Source organism: Rutidosis leptorrhynchoides, chromosome 10 (genome assembly GCF_046630445.1).
Source record: "Rutidosis leptorrhynchoides isolate AG116_Rl617_1_P2 chromosome 10, CSIRO_AGI_Rlap_v1, whole genome shotgun sequence".
NCBI classification, from domain to species: Eukaryota; Viridiplantae; Streptophyta; class Magnoliopsida; order Asterales; family Asteraceae; genus Rutidosis; species Rutidosis leptorrhynchoides.
In genome coordinates, this window is record NC_092342.1 from 72,508,211 (window position 1) to 72,528,793 (window position 20,583).

At 34.0% G+C, this 20,583-nt stretch overlaps 1 long non-coding RNA gene across 2 annotated transcripts in view; it reads left to right on the plus strand.

Annotated features, from left to right (window-relative positions):
- The window catches only part of LOC139871955 (uncharacterized), a 165,880-nt gene extending 156,232 nt beyond the window's left edge, over positions 1–9,648 (plus strand). The window contains exons 8-10 of one of the 2 annotated variants that reach the window (XR_011766819.1): positions 7,541–7,787; positions 8,918–9,093; positions 9,568–9,648. This is a non-coding gene — a long non-coding RNA (uncharacterized lncRNA). The remainder of the gene's footprint in view (positions 1–7,540; positions 7,788–8,917; positions 9,094–9,567) is intronic. The other variant, XR_011766820.1, reaches the window with a different exon arrangement.
- The last annotated feature ends 10,935 nt before the right edge of the window (positions 9,649–20,583 follow it).

Sequence of the window (20,583 nt, forward strand, 5' to 3'; positions counted from 1 at the left end):
TATTCTCAGGTGTTAAAGAAATCTTCCGCTGTGCATTTGCTCATTTTAAAGATATTACTTGGAGTCTTTCATAGCATATTTCGAAGAACGTTGCATTCGAGTCATTGAGTTCATCAAAGATTATTATTAAATCAATTTATAGTTGGATAGTGGATATTATGAAATGGTATGCATGCCTGTCAATTTTTGATGTAAAGAAAGATTGTCTTTTAAAAACGAATGCAATGTTTGTAAAATGTATCATATAGAGGTCAAATACCTCGCAATGTAATCAACTATTGTGAATCGTTTATAATGTATATGAACGGGTCCTTTCAACTGAAATGTCCCGTTCTTATTGATTAAAAACGTTCCATATTAATTGATTTCGTTGCGAGGTTTTGACCTCTATATGAGACGTTTTTCAAAGACTGCATTCATTTTTAAAATAAACCATAACCTTTATTTCATAAATAAAGGTTTAAAAAGCTTTACGTAGATTATCAAATAATGATAATCTAAAATATCCTGTTTACACATGACCATTACATAATGGTTTACAATACAAATATGTTACATCGAAATCAGTTTCTTGAATGCAGTTTTTACACAATATCATACAAACATGGACTCCAAATCTTGTCCTTATTTTAGTATGCAACAGCGGAAGCTCTTAGTATTCACCTGAGAATAAACATGCTTTAAACGTCAACAAAAATGTTGGTGAGTTATAGGTTTAACCTATATATATCAAATCATAACAATAGACCACAAGATTTCATATTTCAATACACATCCCATACATAGAGATAAAAATCATTCATATGGTGAACACCTGGTAACCGACATTAACAAGATGCATATATAAGAATATCCCCATCATTCCGGGACACCCTTCGGATATGATATAAATTTCGAAGTACTAAAGCATCCGGTGCTTTGGATGGGGTTTGTTAGGCCCAATAGATCTATCTTTAGGATTCACGTCATTTAGGGTGTCTGTTCCCTAATTCTTAGATTACCAGACTTAATAAAAAGGGGCATATTCGATTTCGATAATTCAACCATAGAATGTAGTTTCACGTACTTGTGTCTATTTTGTAAATCATTTATAAAACCTGCATGTATTCTCATCCCAAAAATATTAGATTTTAAAAGTGGGACTATAACTCACTTTCACAGATTTTTACTTCGTCGGGAAGTAAGACTTGGCCACTGGTTGATTCACGAACCTATAACAATATATACATATATATCAAAGTATGTTCAAAATATATTTACAACACTTTTAATATATTTTGATGTTTTAAGTTTATTAAGTCAGCTGTCCTCGTTAGTAACCTACAACTAGTTGTCCACAGTTAGATGTACAGAAATAAATCGATAAATATTATCTTAAATCAATCCACGACCCAGTGTATACGTATCTCAGTATTGATCACAACTCAAACTATATATATTTTGGAATCAACCTCAATCCTGTATAGCTAACTCCAACATTCACATATAGAGTGTCTATGGTTGTTCCGAAATATATATAGATGTGTCGACATGATAGGTCGAAATATTGTATACGTGTTTATGGTATCTCAAGATTACATAATATACAATACAAGTTGATTAAGTTATGGTTGGAATAGATTTGTTACCAATTTTCACGTAGCTAAAATGAGAAAAATTATCCAATCTTGTTTTACCCATAACTTCTTCATTTTAAATCCGTTTTGAGTGAATCAAATTGCTATGGTTTCATATTGAACTCTATTTTATGAATCTAAACATAAAAAGTATAGGTTTATAGTCGGAAAAATAAGTTACAAGTCGTTTTTGTAAAGGTAGTCATTTCAGTCGAAAGAACGACGTCTAGATGACCATTTTAGAAAACATACTTCCACTTTGAGTTTAACCATAATTTTTGGATATAGTTTCATGTTCATAATAAAAATCATTTTTCCCAGAATAACAACTTTTAAATCAAAGTTTATCATAGTTTTTAATTAACTAACCCAAAACAGCCCGCGGTGTTACTACGACGGCGTAAATCCGGTTTTACGGTGTTTTTCGTGTTTCCAGGTTTTAAATCATTTCGTTAGCATATCATATAGATATAGAACATGTGTTTAGTTGATTTTAAAAGTCAAGTTAGAAGGATTAACTTTTATTTTGCGAACAAGTTTAGAATTAACTAAACTATGTTCTAGTGATTACAAGTTTAAACCTTCGAATAAGATAGCTTTATATGTATGAATCGAATGATGTTATGAACATCATTACTACCTCAAGTTTCTTGGATAAACCTACTGGAAATGAGAAAAATAGATCTAACTTCAAAGGATCTTTGGATGGCTTGAAAGTTCTTGAAGCAGAATCATGACACGAAAACAATTTCAAGTAAGATTTCCACTCGAAATAAGATTGTTATAGTTATAGAAATTGAATTAAAGTTTGAATATGATTATTACCTTGTATGAATACATATTAAAACACTACATGTATATACATTTTAACTGAGTCGTTATGTCATCGTTAGTCGTTACATGTAAATGTTGTTTTGAAACCTTTAGGTTAACGATCTTGTTGAATGTTGTTAACCCATTATTTATTATAACAAATGAGATGTTAAATTGTTATATTATCATGATATTATGATATATAATATATCTTAGTATGATATATATATAGTTAAATGTCGTTACAATGATAATCGTTACATATATGTCTCGTTTCGAAATCATTAAGTTAGTAGTCTTATTTTTACGTATGTATTTCATTGTTAATACACTTAATAATATATTTAATTATCATTTAACATAATTAACCAAGTGTATCAATATCTTAATATGATTCATATGTACCTAATAAGACGTTGTTATAACGATAATCGTTATATATATCGTTTTCGAGTTTCTTAAATTAATAGTCTCATTTTTATGTATATAACTCATTGTTAAAATACCTAATGAGATACATACTTATAATAAAATCATGTTAACTATATATATAACCATGTATACGTCATCGTATAGTTTTTACAAGTTTTAACGTTCGTGAATCACCGGTCAACTTGGGTGGTCAATTGTCTATATGAAACCTATTTCAATTAATCAAGTCTTAACAAGTTTGATTGCTTAACATGTTGGAAAAACTTAATCATGTAAATAACAATTTCATTTAATATATATATAAACATGGAAAAGTTCGGGTCACTACAGTTAAGGGTAGTAGGGTCGTGGCACGTGGACATAAAAGGGGAACACTTTATATGGTTGTGGTGTTTGATGAAAACACAGTGGTTGCTACGGTTAATGTTAGATATCTATGGCACCGAAGGCTCGGGCATATGAGTGAAAAAGGTATGAAGATGCTTGTTTCGAGTGGTAGAATTCCGGATTTGAAGAAAGTGGAGCTTGGGTTTTGCGAACCATGTATATATGGGAAGCCAAAGAAGGTGACTTTTGCAAAATCAGGGAATGTTCCCAAGTTGGAGAAATTGGAGCTAGTTCATATGGATGTATTTGGTCCAACGAATGTAGAATAACATGGAGGTTTTCGCTATTATGTCACCTTTATTAACGATTCCACTCGAAAGGTATGGGTTTATTTTCTTAAAGCTAAATCCGATGTATTTGATACTTTTGTGAAGCGGAAAGCTATGGTAGAAAATGAAACTAACTTAAAGGTGAAGTGCTTAAAGTCGGATAATGGAGGAGAATATGGTAGTCTTGAGTTTAAAGACCATTGTGCAAAGCTCGGTATTAAGATGTTAAAGACGGTACCGGAAAAACCGCAATACAATGGGGTCGCCGAACGTATGAATCGTACGTTGAATGAAAGGGCTAAGAGTATGAGACTAAATGTCAGTTTTCCTAAGATGTTTTGGGCGGATGCGGTTAGTACGGCAGCTTATTTGATTAATAGGGGACCCTCAACACCATTGGGTTTCCGAATTCCCGAGGAAGAATGGCAAGGTAAGAAGGTGAGTTATGGTCATCTTAGAATCTTTGGGTGCAATGCATACGTAAAGACCAAGGATGCGGATAGAGACAAGCTTAAGGCTAAGTCAAAGAGGTGTACTTTTATTGGTTACGGTTCGGATGAGATGGGTTATCGATGTTGGGATAACGAAGCTAGAAAAGTGATTCGTTCGCGTGATGTTACCTTTGATGAAGATTCAGTTTATGGCAAACCGAAAATGGGGAGTCCTAAACCAGATTATGTTACTTTTGATGATGTTTCTATTGATGATCTTGTAGGTTCTAGTGGGAGTTCGGGTAATAATGAATTGCCGAATAATGGTGAGGAGTCACAAAGTGCTAATGATGAAGATGGTTCTGAAAGCGGTGAAAGTTCCGAACATAGTGGGAGTTCTATTGATAAGGAGGATGATGATGGAACCGGTCCAACCATACCGGTTGCTCCTATACTAAGACGTTCTACTAGAGTGCCCAAGCCTAATCCTAGGTATTCTTCATCAACAAACTACTTGCTCTATACCGAGAATGGTGAACCCGAAAGTTATTTTGAGGCGATAAAATCAAAAGAATCCATACAATGGAAGCTTGCCATGAAGGAAGAGATGGGGTCAATTGAGAAGAATAAAACTTGGTCACTAGTGAAATTACCTCATGATAAAAGGGCGTTGCAAAATAAATGGGTGTATTGGGTAAAGAATGAGTTGGATGGCAAGAAGAGGTACAAGGCTCGGTTGGTGGTCAAAGGATTTCAACAAAAGGAAGGAGTTGATTACAACGAGATTTATTCACCGATAGTTAAGATGACTACTATTCAGTTGGTACTTGCTATAGTTGCATCCGAAGACTTACATCTAGAGCAATTAGATGTGAAGACCGCATTCTTACACGGAGATCTTCATGAAGAGATCTACATGAAGCAACCTGAGGGCTTTGAGGTAAAGGGTAAAGAGAAGTGGGTTTGTAAGGTAAAGAAAAGTTTGTATGGATTGAAGCAAGCACCTCGGCAATGGTACTTGAAGTCTGATGAGTTTATGAAGAAGATTAATTTCTTAAGATGTGAACCCGATCATTATTGCTAATTGAAGAAATTCAAGTCTTCTTATATGTAACATCCTCAATCGGGCCTAGATGTAAGATTACTAAAGTGCCCTTAAGTTAGGGATGGCAATGGATGTTCCATCCATGGATATCCATCTGATCCGATCCATATATAATGGATATGGATGATGTAAATGGACGATAAATGGATATGGATATGGATATGGATTATCAAAATATTTAGTGGATCAGATATGGATGATAATTTATCATCCATGGATATATCCGGTACCACCCGAAATACATCAATACATACATATATATGTACTAAAATACATGCATATGCATCTACATATCGATATACATAAACATATAATCTACAAAATTGTAAACTACTAACAAAAATAAGGGTTATAAAACTAATAATTATAATACTGTTAATAATAATGTTAAACGTTACACATTTAATTATATTAGTTTGAACATATATTCACCTATATTGTAACGTCTTTTGCAATTAAAGTCCCGTTCGGCGAATATTACAATAAAAACATGTGTAATAATCTAAAAACATAAAGATTATGCATTTACATGTGTTATAATCAAAATTTAATTGTGAAAATCGTCGTTAGATTAACATTTAATTTAATATCCAACAGATATCCATTAACCCGCTTAATCCAACGGATATGGATACGGATGGATGAACTGAGATTAAACGGATATGGATATGGATATGGATGGAAAAAATTAAATGGATATGGATGTGGATATGCCATCATCCGATCCATATTCGATCCATTGCCATTCCTACCTTAAGTTAGTATTGTGTTATTATATGCTTTTATTTTTATTTAATATTTACTATTAAATAATAATGTGGTTAGGACTAGTTTGTGACAAGGGTCACAGAACAGGTTTGTTTATTTAATTTGGACTTCGTTTGGGTTGCCAAATGATGTATGAAAGATATCAGATAACTGATAAATACCCGTGTGTTGCACAGTGTGGGATTTTAACCCACTTTTGATGAATATGGCAGACCATTTCTCTCACTTTCCAGAATTTTCCAAACACTCCCGTACCTTCCCTTGCACCTACAATCAAACCCTAATTTATAATCCTTGTTTTAGAGCTCGAATCATTTACATTTTTGTGTTCCTTGTGATTTACTAATCTTTGAGAAAATGGTGTTTTTGTGTTAGTTTTTATAAAGTGTGTATTTTGGGTCAAAATAGTTAGATTTGATGTTGTTTGAGTCAAAATCTTGTGGGTTTATGTTTCTTAATGTTTAGTGTATCCGATTTGGTAAGTTTTAAGGTTAAAAACGAGCTCTAGATCGGGAATTGGTGAGTTTGGTGAGAAACCCGTCACTTTGGTAGCTGCTACTGCAGATGAACTACCCTCAGCTGATGGTCTCTGACCCTCGACCGATGGTGTATGGCGATCGGCCGATGGACTAGACCATCGACCGATGGTGTGAGTCCTTCGACCAACGGTTGAAAGAATACCGATCGACTGATAGTGAAGTCCATCGACCGATGGTGTAGTGACAATCGGCCGACCGTCTCTGACGATCGACCGATGGTCTTTGGCAGTGAAATTTTCTGTACTATGTTAATTGGTGTTAATGGACAGTAACTAACTTGATTTGCCTTATGTTCAAGTGATAAGGATAAGGAAGCCGCTCAGTAGTAGATTATCTGAGCTGGTTGCTGGTAATTGGTGAGTGGGACTAACTGGAGAATATAGTATATAGAAGCATGTTATATTATGATTTCCATGTTTGTTAGATATACTTATTGTTGTGGTTAGTTAGTACTTGTGATGACTGCATGTTAGTTGATGTTTGTCTACTGGAGCCCAGTGCGTCCCTATTATGTGGTAGCCTCGGTAGGAGAGGTCAACCTGCGGGTTGGGTTCCTCTGTGGTAGCCTAGACAACCGAGGTGTATATATATGTGAATGACGCGTCCGTCGCGTGTGGATTATGAATATACAATACGGTGGTGGAGGAACTTCTGGTAAGCCCCAGTCCGATCAGCTAGTGGTTAATGGTTTGGCCGAGCCGCCAGAGTCTCTGTAGACGGCACTTGGGTGATGTTTGTGTGTTAGTCTATGTGACATGATTAGTATAACACTTATGTATGCTATGGCCTGTAGTTAGTTGTACTCACTTGGCTTCGTGCTAATTCCCCTCCATCTCCTCCCTGCAGGTTATTAGCTTTTGTAAATGTCGCATTTTGGGGAGAAGACGGGCATGGCGATGTTATGTTTGACAGGGTTAACTCTGATGTGGTCTTTTAGAATATGAACCGTGTACTTTAGAAAACATAATGTATTTACGTCTTTTCCTGTTAATAGAGATGCTTCAATTGTTCAGAATGGTAATCATTTTCATAATTATATGGTTTTGTTTTATTTCATATTTGTCTAATGCTGTTGTTTTGGAAATGGTAGCTTGCATTTTCCTTCTTTCTTATTGTGTCATTACAATGGTAGTGAGGCCCCGTAGTCTTTCATGTCTCTCAGTTCTCTTATAGATTACAGATGTAGGTTTACATTTTCGAAACCGGGATATAGAACAAATGTCGAGAAAACTAACAGAAGATATTGCAAAGTTTACTTTACTGATAATTTTGAACCTTCTACGGATGATTGGGATCATGATGTTATGGATCGAGTTAGCGTGCTTCAAGATGCAGGTGCTTCAATTTCTATGGAATGCTAAAGTTTCTACATCTTGAATTTAAGGTAGAATCTTGATCACTTCAAGATCCTTAAAGACCCTAATCAGGTATAAAATAGGTCCATATATATGAATAGGGCAAGTTACACTAGAATGTATCCAACTTTACCTATTTTGGTTACTCCGTGTTTAACTATAAGAGTTGTATTATGTGTATTAAACATCTCAGAACTTTCTATTATATATATACTATGTGACCTCTTTAAGATATCAACTATGAGGAAGTTCAATACATAAAATGATTAATTTCAATACGTTCTTTGGTAATTTGTGAAGGTGATATAGTTGTGATTTTTAATCATCAGATTCTTTAGATAATCCATTTTTTGCGTGTAGAATATAGACTACAGAAAATGTCTACTGGTGGACTGTCGGGCTGTATAAACATCTGGTTCAATACCAATTAGTAATGGTAACCATCACTTGATAGTTAAGTTGATTCATGTTGGGCCAGTATAATACGCATAAACTTTAGAGTGGATGTCGATTAATGGAGTTTAAGGGATTGGCAATATTTTTATGGAGTTAAGCCACTTTTATCTGACTAACTATAGTTCATAGCAATATTTGAACTAAGGAAACTATTAACATTAGGTTCTCTCTTTTTGTGGTTTATGTATTGTCTAACCATCACTTGATATTACGTATAAATTAAACAGTTCTCTAGCTATAGTTCTTATACCATTTTCTCTTCGAAAAAATATTCTTAAAAATTAGAATGGAAGATTCTTTGCTTCAACTTTACTTCCTTTATTGCTTTGTGAGTGTTAAATAGACCTAAAAACTAATTTTAAAAAAATTCACATTTTGCAAGTGTGGAGGACCATTATGGAAAGTCTTATTTGTGTCTAACTTTTTTACAGTGTGGAGGACAATTATGGAAAGTCTTATTTGTGGCTAACCAAAGTGGAATTGCCTCATTTATTCTTTTGTGCAACGGACGGTCTCTAAAATCTATAATTATATATTTTATATTTTTATTTTATTGTTTATTTTCTATTATGTTATATATTTCCATTTTTATTATTATTCTGAAAGTGACTTCTGTTTTTTATGACTAATGATTTGTACTTTTTTTATTTGTCTAATTCTTTTAGTGTTAACTAGAATGAAATTCAAACCGTGGCTGATAATGAACATTTTTTAACCCAAACACTTGAGATGTTTGCTTATTATAGGTGTTAATATGGGTGGATTGAGTAATGGGTCAATCCGATTGACCTCTTCATAGATTCACTCGAGTTGATTAATGATAAGGATTTGGAATTAATGGAGATAGCTACATCAAGTCAAGGGTCGACTTCAACGATGTCCTTTGATAGTTAGACTATCGAAAGTCTGGAGTCGATAAGAGGTATTCGATCTTATATTATTTTATTCAGTATCTAATTTATGTTGTTGAAACATTTTCTGAATGACAAGTGGTATTATGAGTGGGTTGGGTAACGCTGAAATCGGCCAAATTACTCATTTGTTTTTTTTTCGTTGAAAGAAAAGTCATCGAAGAAAATACCAAACTTGTGTATGTGTATGGATTTCCACGTTTTTGCCAACAAAATGGAATAAAGCCTGACTAAGAATGTTTACTCAGTTACATACTTGAAGAGCGTGCGCTTTTATTTCCTACATGTTTATAAAAATTAATAACTTTAAATGATATAACATTTCTGTTTATTTGATGCACAACGATACTTGTGAGACTGTTCTAATCATAACTTCAAATGATACAACATTTTACGTTTCGATTTAGTTTGATTATAAGTCCCCGTGCAACACACTTACAATAACCATTTTTTATTTTAAATTTATATAACTCTTTTTTTTGTAGCGTCTTCCAAATGAAATGATGTTACTTCCTGGTCTACGTAGTGGTAAAAGAGTGCCGTGCTTCAATTTGGCTAAACGAAAGTCGAAGAAAAAATCAAATATTTGTGTGTCTTATGGATTTACCCGTTTTCGAAAAGAAAATCAGCTCAAGTCTGGCACAAAATGTTTATTCAATTACCGCTATAAAGAGCGTACTTTTTATCTATCTCATGTTTACAACAATCAATAACTTAAACTTGTGTTATGAATAACTTTCTGAACAAATATTATCAACATTTTGGTGATGTGTATTATTATACTATATATCTAATATCTAATTGAGATAGTCCAAATAAATTGTACTATTTGAACTATCTCAATCTCACACTAAGGACCCCAAACTTTATTCAACGTATGAATCGGCCCTCTCCTCAATTTTACTAAAAAACCCCACACCCCCGAGAAAATACAAACACCCCCCAACCCTACCCCCTTACCCCGACCCGACCCGACTCGCCTCCCCGTTATTATAACTATAATAATATTATATAATATATTTCGTCCTTTCACCTTTTATTTATTTATTTTTTTGTTTTCACCTTTTATTTCCTTTTTCCAAAAAAACCCACAAACTTCGTTCAAAGATTAAAACCGGTCTCCCAAACAGGGGAGTAAAGTGTCAAATAACCATTTTCATAAAAAATCTTAACTAAACTCCACCCAAATACTCAACGAGTCATATCTTCTCGCTCGCAATGAGTTAAATTTTTCCGACACCATCGTTAAACTCGAAATAATTTTAGGAACACAATGTCACTAACTATACGCAAAATGGACTCTTTTTAAAAAATGCTAAATATTTGAGATACTTTTCATACACGTTGATTTTGCGTTAAATTTTTAAAAGTCGACAATTCCATAGCGAAACGCGGAGATGCACATATATTGTTAATTTAAAATAAAATTTAAATCTTTCACGGATTATACCTTTTAGTTCGACTCGAGTTGCGCTTCAACGACATCATCGTTAGCCACGAAATAATTTTACAAACTAAACGCCCTAAAATACATTGAAAACCGAACCCCCGGTGCGAAGCGAGGGTTCGTAACAACAGTACTTACGACAATGACCGTATAATATCATTATTTCAATACATTCGCAAGATACTATATAATATAATATTTTCGGATGAGTCCCCGTGCAACGCACGGGCTCATAAATCTAGTAATAATATTATAAAACAAATAGGGTGTTAATATGAGAAGTGTTATAAAACAAATAGGGTGTTATTATGTTAATATACGAGAATTGGCATAAAACGAATAGGGTGTTAATAAATGAGAATATAGGGTGTTAATGTACGAGAATTGTTAATGCATTAGTGGGATCACCTAAAATTATTCATACAATACTAATATATTTGGAAAGTTGTAGACTATAATTTTATTAAATATATTTATACTAGTGTATGATTTAATTTTAGTAGTCAACGTATCACTATCTAGTATCTGAACTTTAAATATTTTACTTTTTTGGAAAAAAAAAAAAAAACAAAGCAAATCGGGCATATTATATACTAGTGAAATGACCCGTAGAATCACGAGTTTGTTTAAACGAAATAATTTAATAATATGTTTTAGGTATTAAGTGAATGTAAATGCTGAAGTTATTTAGTTTAATGATCCGTGGAATCACGAATTTCGACTAAAAAACTTGTTGTTTTTACAAATATATTGATGTATTTAACTTGGTCAGAATAAGTGAAATACATTTAATATCCACCACTCTCTACTAATTTTCATCACAATTATCATTTTTCTTATCATAAAAGTCTACACTACATTTTATTAAGACATGTATTTCGCATACATATATAACGTAGTTAACTTCGTAAAAAGAACCAATGTTTGAATAATAATAATATAATAATAGTAATAATAATAATAATATTAATAATAATAATAATAATAATAATAATAATAATAATAATAATAATAATAATAATAATAATAATAATAATAATAAAGATGCTTAAAATTTAAGTAATTATATTTTTAATAATAATCATTAATAATAACAAAGGTCTCTTGAAATTTTTTTAAAATACAATTATTATATTAAGTTTGTACAATATACTTCAAAATTTATACATGTGTTCATGAAATGTTTTCTAAAAAAATTGTACAATTATTTTAAAGTTTGTACATATAATCATGAGGGTGTTTTATCATAAGCTTATACACAATACTTCAAATATTATACATATGCTCATGTGGCGTTTTATCATAAAATTGTACATAATGCTTCAAATATTGTATATATGGTCACGAAGTTGTTTTATTATAAGGTTGTACATAATGTTTCACATAACATACAATTAACATGTTAATATTTTTATTAAATAAAATTAACTATTTTAAATGACATCATCAGAGGGGCTTAAAAAAACATCTTTCTTTTTGAAATTTTTTTAAGCTTGGGTATTCTTTATTTATAACATCATTATTATAGAGTTTATTAGATGCTATAGATGTTACTATATATATTTTAATTGTTGAAATTTTAAATTATATGTATTTAAGCTTTAAATTGTTTGGTACGGACTTAAAAATGTTTATTTTCTTTCTTTTTTGTATTGACTTAAGCTTTAAACGTTTATTTTGAAAGATAGGGAAGAAGATTTAGATTTCGGTGATGAGGTTCAAAGACTTATAAGATCTTCATTTTGGTAGCAGTGTTGTTGGTAGTTGTAACATTCCAAACCTTGATACGCTCAAAATATGACCCAATTTTTTTTTCCTGGACTAATACATCTTGACGGCGTCCAGCATTCTGGACGGCGCCCATTACTGAAGGCCAGGACGGCGTCCAGCCTTTTGGGACGGCGTCCCATTGAACTGCCAGGGACTGATCCCCGTGCTCAACTTACGCGAGCGGAAAACCCGCTTCCCGACACTTTCACACGAAACCCTTTTTACAACATGTCAATATAAGTTAAACTAAGAGATTTCCACCATAAAACCAAGTTTTACAACATCGGGCCCACATCGGCCATTTTACGAGTTTCGTTCAAAAATACAAGTTCGACCATAAGAGTTTAAATTCCAAATGACACCTAGAGCATGGTGTTTGGGGTTAAACTACCCACATATTGGCCAACTTCAAAAGCTAACACATCCAAAAGCGTCTCCTATCAAAACAAAGCGGGATCTCTAATCCAACTGAACGCCCTTACCCTTGTCGACACCCGAGCCTATTAAAAGGTAAACAACGAGAGGGTAAGCAAAGCTTAGTGAATGCAATAATTATACGCATACATATATAATCTACTTACTTGCAATCACTTACACAAATACCTCATACACGCTAGCATTTTAAGAATTAGCATACCATCTCAAAATACAAATGCTAAGTCCACGATATCATGAGCTAGCACAAATGATAGCATATAACACGAACAATATAGTATGCTATACCACAACACAAAACCATGGTTAACCAATCGTACAAGGAATGGTACTTGAATTTCCCATCGCTGTTCATAACAACCATTAGAGTACTTAACACGTCGTACACTAATCCTGCGAGTGGCATATTAACACGTCGATGTTTCACCCCGGGTGACATCTTAACACGTCGATACTTCACCCCGGATGACGTCTTAACACGTCGACACTTCATCCGTTACCTTCTTGGAGTGGCATCTTAGCACATCGATACTTCACTTCGGGTGGCGTCTTAACGCATCGACACTTCACCTATCCTATAACTTTGAGTGGTGTCTTAGCACATCGACACTTCACTCGTCTCGTGAAATATGGTGTCTTAGCACATCGACACTTCACATCTCACGCTACAACAAATAAATACATTATATACCTACGCATATAATTATTCCACTCACCTTAACACGTCGGTGATGATTACACTTTCGTACTCTTCAAAGTAAAGTACCTAATACATTACGCACATATATCAATCATACATTCAAGTTGATCAACCAACTTATTCGCCATACAAGTGCAATTTGGCCCATAGTGCAAACGTGACCCATTTGCACCATTCATTCTAATACTAGGTCGGGATTTTTTCAAACCCTTACAAACGATTCAATTATGGTCTTAACACACTTTTCAACACAAAGCTATCTCACTTCGAACCTATTAACCCACTTAGGCCACCAAAGACACATTTGACCCATTTCAAGGTTAACACACCCATTTGGGCACTATCATACCCAAATACACCCATTCACTTTAACTCTAAGTGTGCTAGTGATTTACTATCGTTTAAGACCCATATACACCATTTAACATTTCCAAACCTAAGGTTGGTCATCTTTGGGTCCTCATGACCCAAACTTACCCAAAAACCCCCAAAACTCTAACAATTGAGTTTTATGTTCATCTTTACCCCAAACCCTAACCCTTAAACAATCAAAACAAGGAAATCAAGGTTAAGACTTATCACTACAACCAAAATGTAGCTAGGGACTAGATGAACAACTTTAGAACTCGCACTTAGACCCGATTCGACCTTCTTCTTCCTTGGTTTGAGCTTTCTCACTCTAGAAATCCTTTTCTCTCTCTAAATTGAATTGGAAGAGGTGTGGTTGTTGGAGATGGAGTAAATGGTGCTCCAAAACTGATCTAGGGCCTTAAATTCGTCCACGAAGTGAAATTACCAAAATACCCATTTTAAATATCTAAAAACAAAATAGCTGGCCCGCCAGTTAATCTGGACGGCGTCCAGATTTCAGGACGGTGTCCCACCTGTTTGGACGGTGTCCCACACTACTGGAAAACAGGATCTTACAACTCTCCCCCACTTGAACCGGATTGCGACCTCGCAATCCAAGCCGCATGACAAGCAGGAAGGTACACTAAAACAAACTCTTCAGACTCCCAAGTAAACTCAGAACCTATACTACGACGCCATTGAACTTTAAAAGTTCTCACCTCTTTATTCCTCAATCTTTTCACCTTTTCATCGAGTATAGCAATCGGCTCCTCAATATACTCTAACTTGTTGTTTAGCTCAATCTCGTCTAATGACACCCATGATGAATCATCCACAAGACACTTATGGAGATGGGAAACATGAAATGTATTATGGATCCCCGCAAGCTCTTCGGGTAATTCCAAACGATACGCAACTTCACCAACGCGAGCTAAAATCTTGAATGGCCCAATAAACCGGGGAGCTAACTTCAATTCCCTCGTTTTTGAAACCGAATAACACCCTTCCATGGCGAAACTTTAAGCATCACCATGTCACCCTCTTGAAACTCAATCGGTCGCCTTTGTTTGTCTGCATACGCTTTTTGTCGATCTTGAGCCTTTTTCAAATGAGCCCGAATCATATCAATCTTGCTATTCATCTCTAAAATCAAATCGGTACTCCCGATTTCTCCTTGACCCACTTCACCCCAACAAATCGGGGTTCGACACCTACGCCCATAAAGCATCTCGTAAGGTGGCATCCCAATACTAGTATGATAACTATTATTGTACGAGAATTCCACCAAAGGTAAGTGCTCATCCCAACTACCACCGAAATCAATAATACACGCCCGTAACATATCCTCCAAAGTTTGATTCGTACGTTCGGTTTGACCGTCCGTTTGAGGATGATACGCCGTGCTCAATTTCAATTGTGTACCCATATCTTCATGAAACTTTTCCCAAAACCGAGATGTGAAACGAGTATCTCGATCCGAAATAATAGATATAGGAACCCCATGCCTTGATATTACTTCCTTGATAAACAACTTAGCCAAAGTCTCCGATGATATCGCTTCCCGAATGGGAAGAAACAAGGCACTCTTCGTCAACCGATCAACTATTACCCAAATCGAGTCAAATTGGGTTCTCGCCGTTTTTGGTAACTTTGTGATGAAATCCATGGTAATGTGCTCCCATTTCCATTTCGGAATTTCTAACGTTTGTAACGTACCATACGGCTTTTGATGTTCGGCTTTAACTTGCAAACACGTGACGCATTGTTCAACATACTTAACAACATCACGTTTCATGCCCTGCCACCAATACTCTTTTCTCAAATCAAGATACATTTTTGTCACACCCGGATGAATGGAATATTTTGACTTATATGCTTCATCAAGTAGCACTCGTCGATAATCACCCATCTTAGGCACCCACACTCGTCCTTGAAAGGATAACAAACCATGCGGACCTAAAGTAATAGACTCCGTTTGTCCCACGATTCGTTCCTCATGCTTATTGTTAACAAAAGCTTCAATTTGAGTCTCGCCAAGCTTTATAAGAAAATCGTTAGTAATAATCATGCGTAACGATCCTACTCGTATCGCCGGATGTTGACTCTTTCGACTTAACGCATCCACGACCACATTCGCCTTACCCGGATGATAAAGTATTTCACAATCGTAATCATTTACCACATTCATCCATCTACGTTGACGATAATTCAAATCTCATTGGTCAAAAAGATGTTTTAGGCTCTTGTGATCCGAATAAATCGTACACTTGACACCATACAAGTAATGGCGCCAAATTTTCAATGCATGAACAACCGCCGCCAACTCAAGATCATGAGTCGGATATCTCGTTTCGTGTTCCTTTAATTGTCGAGAGGCATACACGATGACTTTACCTCGTTGCATTAGGACACAACTGATGTGACAACCCAGAAATTTCCAACCAAATTTAAACTTTAATCTTTATATGTTTCCGACACGATAAGCAATATTTGTTAAGTTAAATTTCAAGAATTTTAAACTATGTTCATACATTCATTCAACCTCGACCAAGTTCCAACGATTCACGAACCATTAAACGAATATGATTATATATGTATATGTGTATATATATTATAACTTGAAACGTAAACAAAATATTAGATTAAATACTTTATATGATTGTATCTGTTTCAAAATGTTTATCAATGAAATTAGAAGATAAGATCAAATGATTGAATTATCAAATATATTGAATTATGATTACAAGTCACTGTTGAAAGGCCCACGTTAATTGAGAAATCTTTCCATTTTAACAATATTCGAAAAATGGTAAAGTGATTTATAAATAAGAACAAATTGTCAATCATTGAGAACTAGACAAAGGATAGTGGAAGATTGAATCTCATAAAGACTCGATTGATCTATTTAGTTTCAAACGTACAAAAACGTTTTCAGTTTAAAAAGAACTTTATTATTAAAACGTATATAACTTTTATAAATATCTAGAACCACTTTTGACAACTCATTACTTAACTTGTATGATAAAGATAATAATATTTATATTTTATTTTATTAAATATATATAACGATTTAAATTAATATTATATATATTTATACGCGTATTATACATACATAGTTTTATACTTTTACTATACTTAAACTTTACCTTTACTTTATTTTTACTTTACTTTAACTTTAATAATTCACTTTAATAATTCATACTTTAATAATTCATACTTTAATAATTCACTTTAATAATTCATACTTTAATAATTCACTTTAATAATTCAAAAATCTATTATAAATAGAATTCAATAGGTTTCATTATTTCATAGAAACTTGAAAATATTTTTCTCTAAACTCTCTCAATCGATTTACATATATATATTTACTCCGTATTATTTCAAGATATTATTAGTATACATAAAATATTATGACGGAGTGCTGTCCGAGTGATTTCGAAATTGTTTTTCGAGTAGAATAGGATTAAGGAAATTATGGGTTATAGCTATGGAGGTGATTGAGTATGGTTCATGGGTATGCTCGCAAGGTCAATATAGTGTTTATCATTTACGTTGCGTCTACGTACCTTTCCTGCAATATTGAATCTCAATATTGATACGTTCGTGAATCCGAGGCCAACCTTGCACTTGTTCAATGACGTTATATGTATTTTTACTACGAAATACAGTATGGTGAGTTTCATTTGCCTTTTTACCCTTTATATTTTTGGGACTGAGAATACATGCGCTTTTATAAATGTTTGACGAAATAGACACAAGTAATTGAAACTACATTCTATGGTTGAATTATCGAAATCGAATATGCCCCTTTTTATTAAGTCTGGTAATCTAAGAATTAGGGAACAGACACCCTAATTGACGCGAATCCTAAAGATAGATCTATTGGGCCTAACAAACCCCATCCAAAGTACCGGATGCTTTAGTACTTCGAAATTTATATCATGTCCGAAGGAGGATCCCGGAATGATGGGGATATTCTTATATGCATATTGTTAATGTCGGTTACCAGGTGTTCAATCCATATGAATGATTATTTTTGTCTCTATGCATGGGACGTATATTTATGAGAACTGGAAATGAAATTCTTGTGGTCTATTAAAATGATGGAAATGAATGATTATGATAAACTAATGAACTCACCAACCTTTTGGTTGACACTTTAAAGCATGTTTATTCTCAGGTATAAAAGAAATCTTCCGCTGTGCATTTGCTTGTTTTAAAGATATTACTTGGAGTATTTCATGGCATATTTCGAAGAACGTTGCATTCGAGTCATTGAGTTCATCAAAGATTACTATTAAGTTAATTTATAATTGGATAGTGGATATTATGAAATGGTATGCATGCCTGTCAATTTTCGATGTAAAGAAAGTTTGTCTTTTAAAAACGAATGCAATGTTTGTAATATGTATCATATAGAGGTCAAATACCTCGCGATGTAATCAACTATTGTGAATCGTTTATAATGTATATGAACGGGTCCTTTCAGTTGGTATCAGAGCGGTGGTCTTAGCGAACCAGGTCTGCATTAGTGTGTCTAACTGATAAGTCGTTAGGATGCATTAGCGAGTCTGGACTTCGACCGTGTCTGCATGTCAAAAGTTTTGCTTATCATTTCTAGTCGGAAATCATCTGCTTATCATCCTTAGGAAATTACCTGCTTATCATTATTAGTCTAGACACGTCTTGCTACATTAATTGCATGAGTAGTGTATAGACAAAATTCATATCTTAGCGTATCTGCTAAATCATATCTTATCGTATCTATTACTGTAAACTTTGCCTGACATATTCCGTAAATTCCTCCGTAATCTACGAAATCTTTTGATCTATATACATATATGGATATCCTATGTAAATAGAATACCACCCGATAGCCGGAAAATCATTTTATATCGAAAAATCCTTTATCCAATCGTACGAAATGGAAGTTGTCATCAGTTCAAGTCACTCGGATTCTGAAATGGAATCTCACTCAAGCTCCGAAAGCAGTGTGACCGGAATGGATCAACCAATCAGTCATCATCTACTCTGGATGAATTGGGGATGGGTTCGTAGTCTCCTCAATCATTGGAGACAAGAAGAAGGCGATCCTTTCCATCCACCACATTGCCCTCTTGACGAAGAACATGAAGCACTTACCGGCGAACCTGTCCGAAACACCATTTTCTCTCTCATTTCCAGAGTATCTCGTCACGATTATATACTCCATCAAATTCTAGATTTTATTTATCCGCTCGTCCGAACCGACAATCACCCCGGTGTAATAGAAGAAGTCAACAAGCTTCGCGCTCGGGTAGTAGCTTTGGAGAATATGGTGCAGAAATTACAAACACCAGTAGCAGCATCAGCAGCATAACCAGTACCATCATCATCAACGCCAACAGTACCATTACCATCTCCAACCACAACCGCGTCGTAAACCTCAACTTCACAATCTGTCCCACGAGCATCAACGTCATACGCACCATAGATACCAAGGAGTACCAACAACAATAACTGACGAAGTATTAATTCATAACTTCATTGGAGAAACATTCCGCGGCGATTATGTAATCTCTAAAGTCTTAGAGATTATCTAATCTAGCCCTAACCATAAATCAGTTAAGCGAACCAAAATGATAGAAGGAAGAGTAGAAACCCTGACAAAAATGGTGTGTGATTAACAAGCTAAACTTGCTTTACCAACAGCATCAACAGTACCGTCAGCGTTACCAGCATCGTCAGTACAATCAACATCTGAATCAACAACACCGATAACATCACAAACTCCGTCAGTTCAAGAATCACTGTGGACATCATTACGAATCAATAACGTGTATATTGTATCAACGAGTTATGAAGAATTAACTCATTCCCTCTGAAGAAATTATATGTATATTATATATATATATATATATATATATATATATATATATATATATATATATATATATATATATTGAAATAAATCTTTCCGTGCTAAGCTATTGTGTGTGAATCTTAACTACTCGGTTAATTCATAGTACAAATATGCAATAATGTACGTCCTTCGGCCGCAACTTACCCAGCGTTAACTACAATCTCTGTCGCAATTCAACAAATTCCAATTCATAATAAATCAAGTATATATTTAATTTTACACTTTCATCATCAATGTACTCGAAACTTTTCAGATAACATCATTCGTACTTTGCGAAATTCACAAGAATTCCACGAACCGAACATCATACATCAACAAATAACGAAGTATTGATTCATAATTTCAATGTCATTAAAGAAATACTGCGTAAAAGTTATGTACTTTTTAAAGCCTTTCGGGATTATTCAATTCTAGTTTCAACCGTAAATCAAATGAGTTTAATTTAACATTAACTCATTAAATCTATGTTACATCTGAAGAAAATATACATATATATATATTTTCATAAAGACTGTAATAAAATTATTTTGTACAAAATATTAATTGTGAAATTTTTTTTAACGGGTAGGTAATACCCGAGAGATATATAAATTCACAATTAATATGTTACATTCTTCGAATCTGATCAAGCAAATTATCAACTATACTTCCTAGTTTCACAATAATATACATTCTTTCATAGAGATCAAAACAACCATACTCATTCAAACCCAATTACAAATTTTGATTTTGAAACCTCAGAATTCAATTCGAGATATAACCGGTATCATCACTTTTAGATTCCTACATCTTTCAAAGCTATACTTTGACTTCAAAACTGTGTTAGAACATCAAATGTATATTAACGATTACAATCTGTGTTCAAACCCTTCGAAAATATCTGAAGACACTTC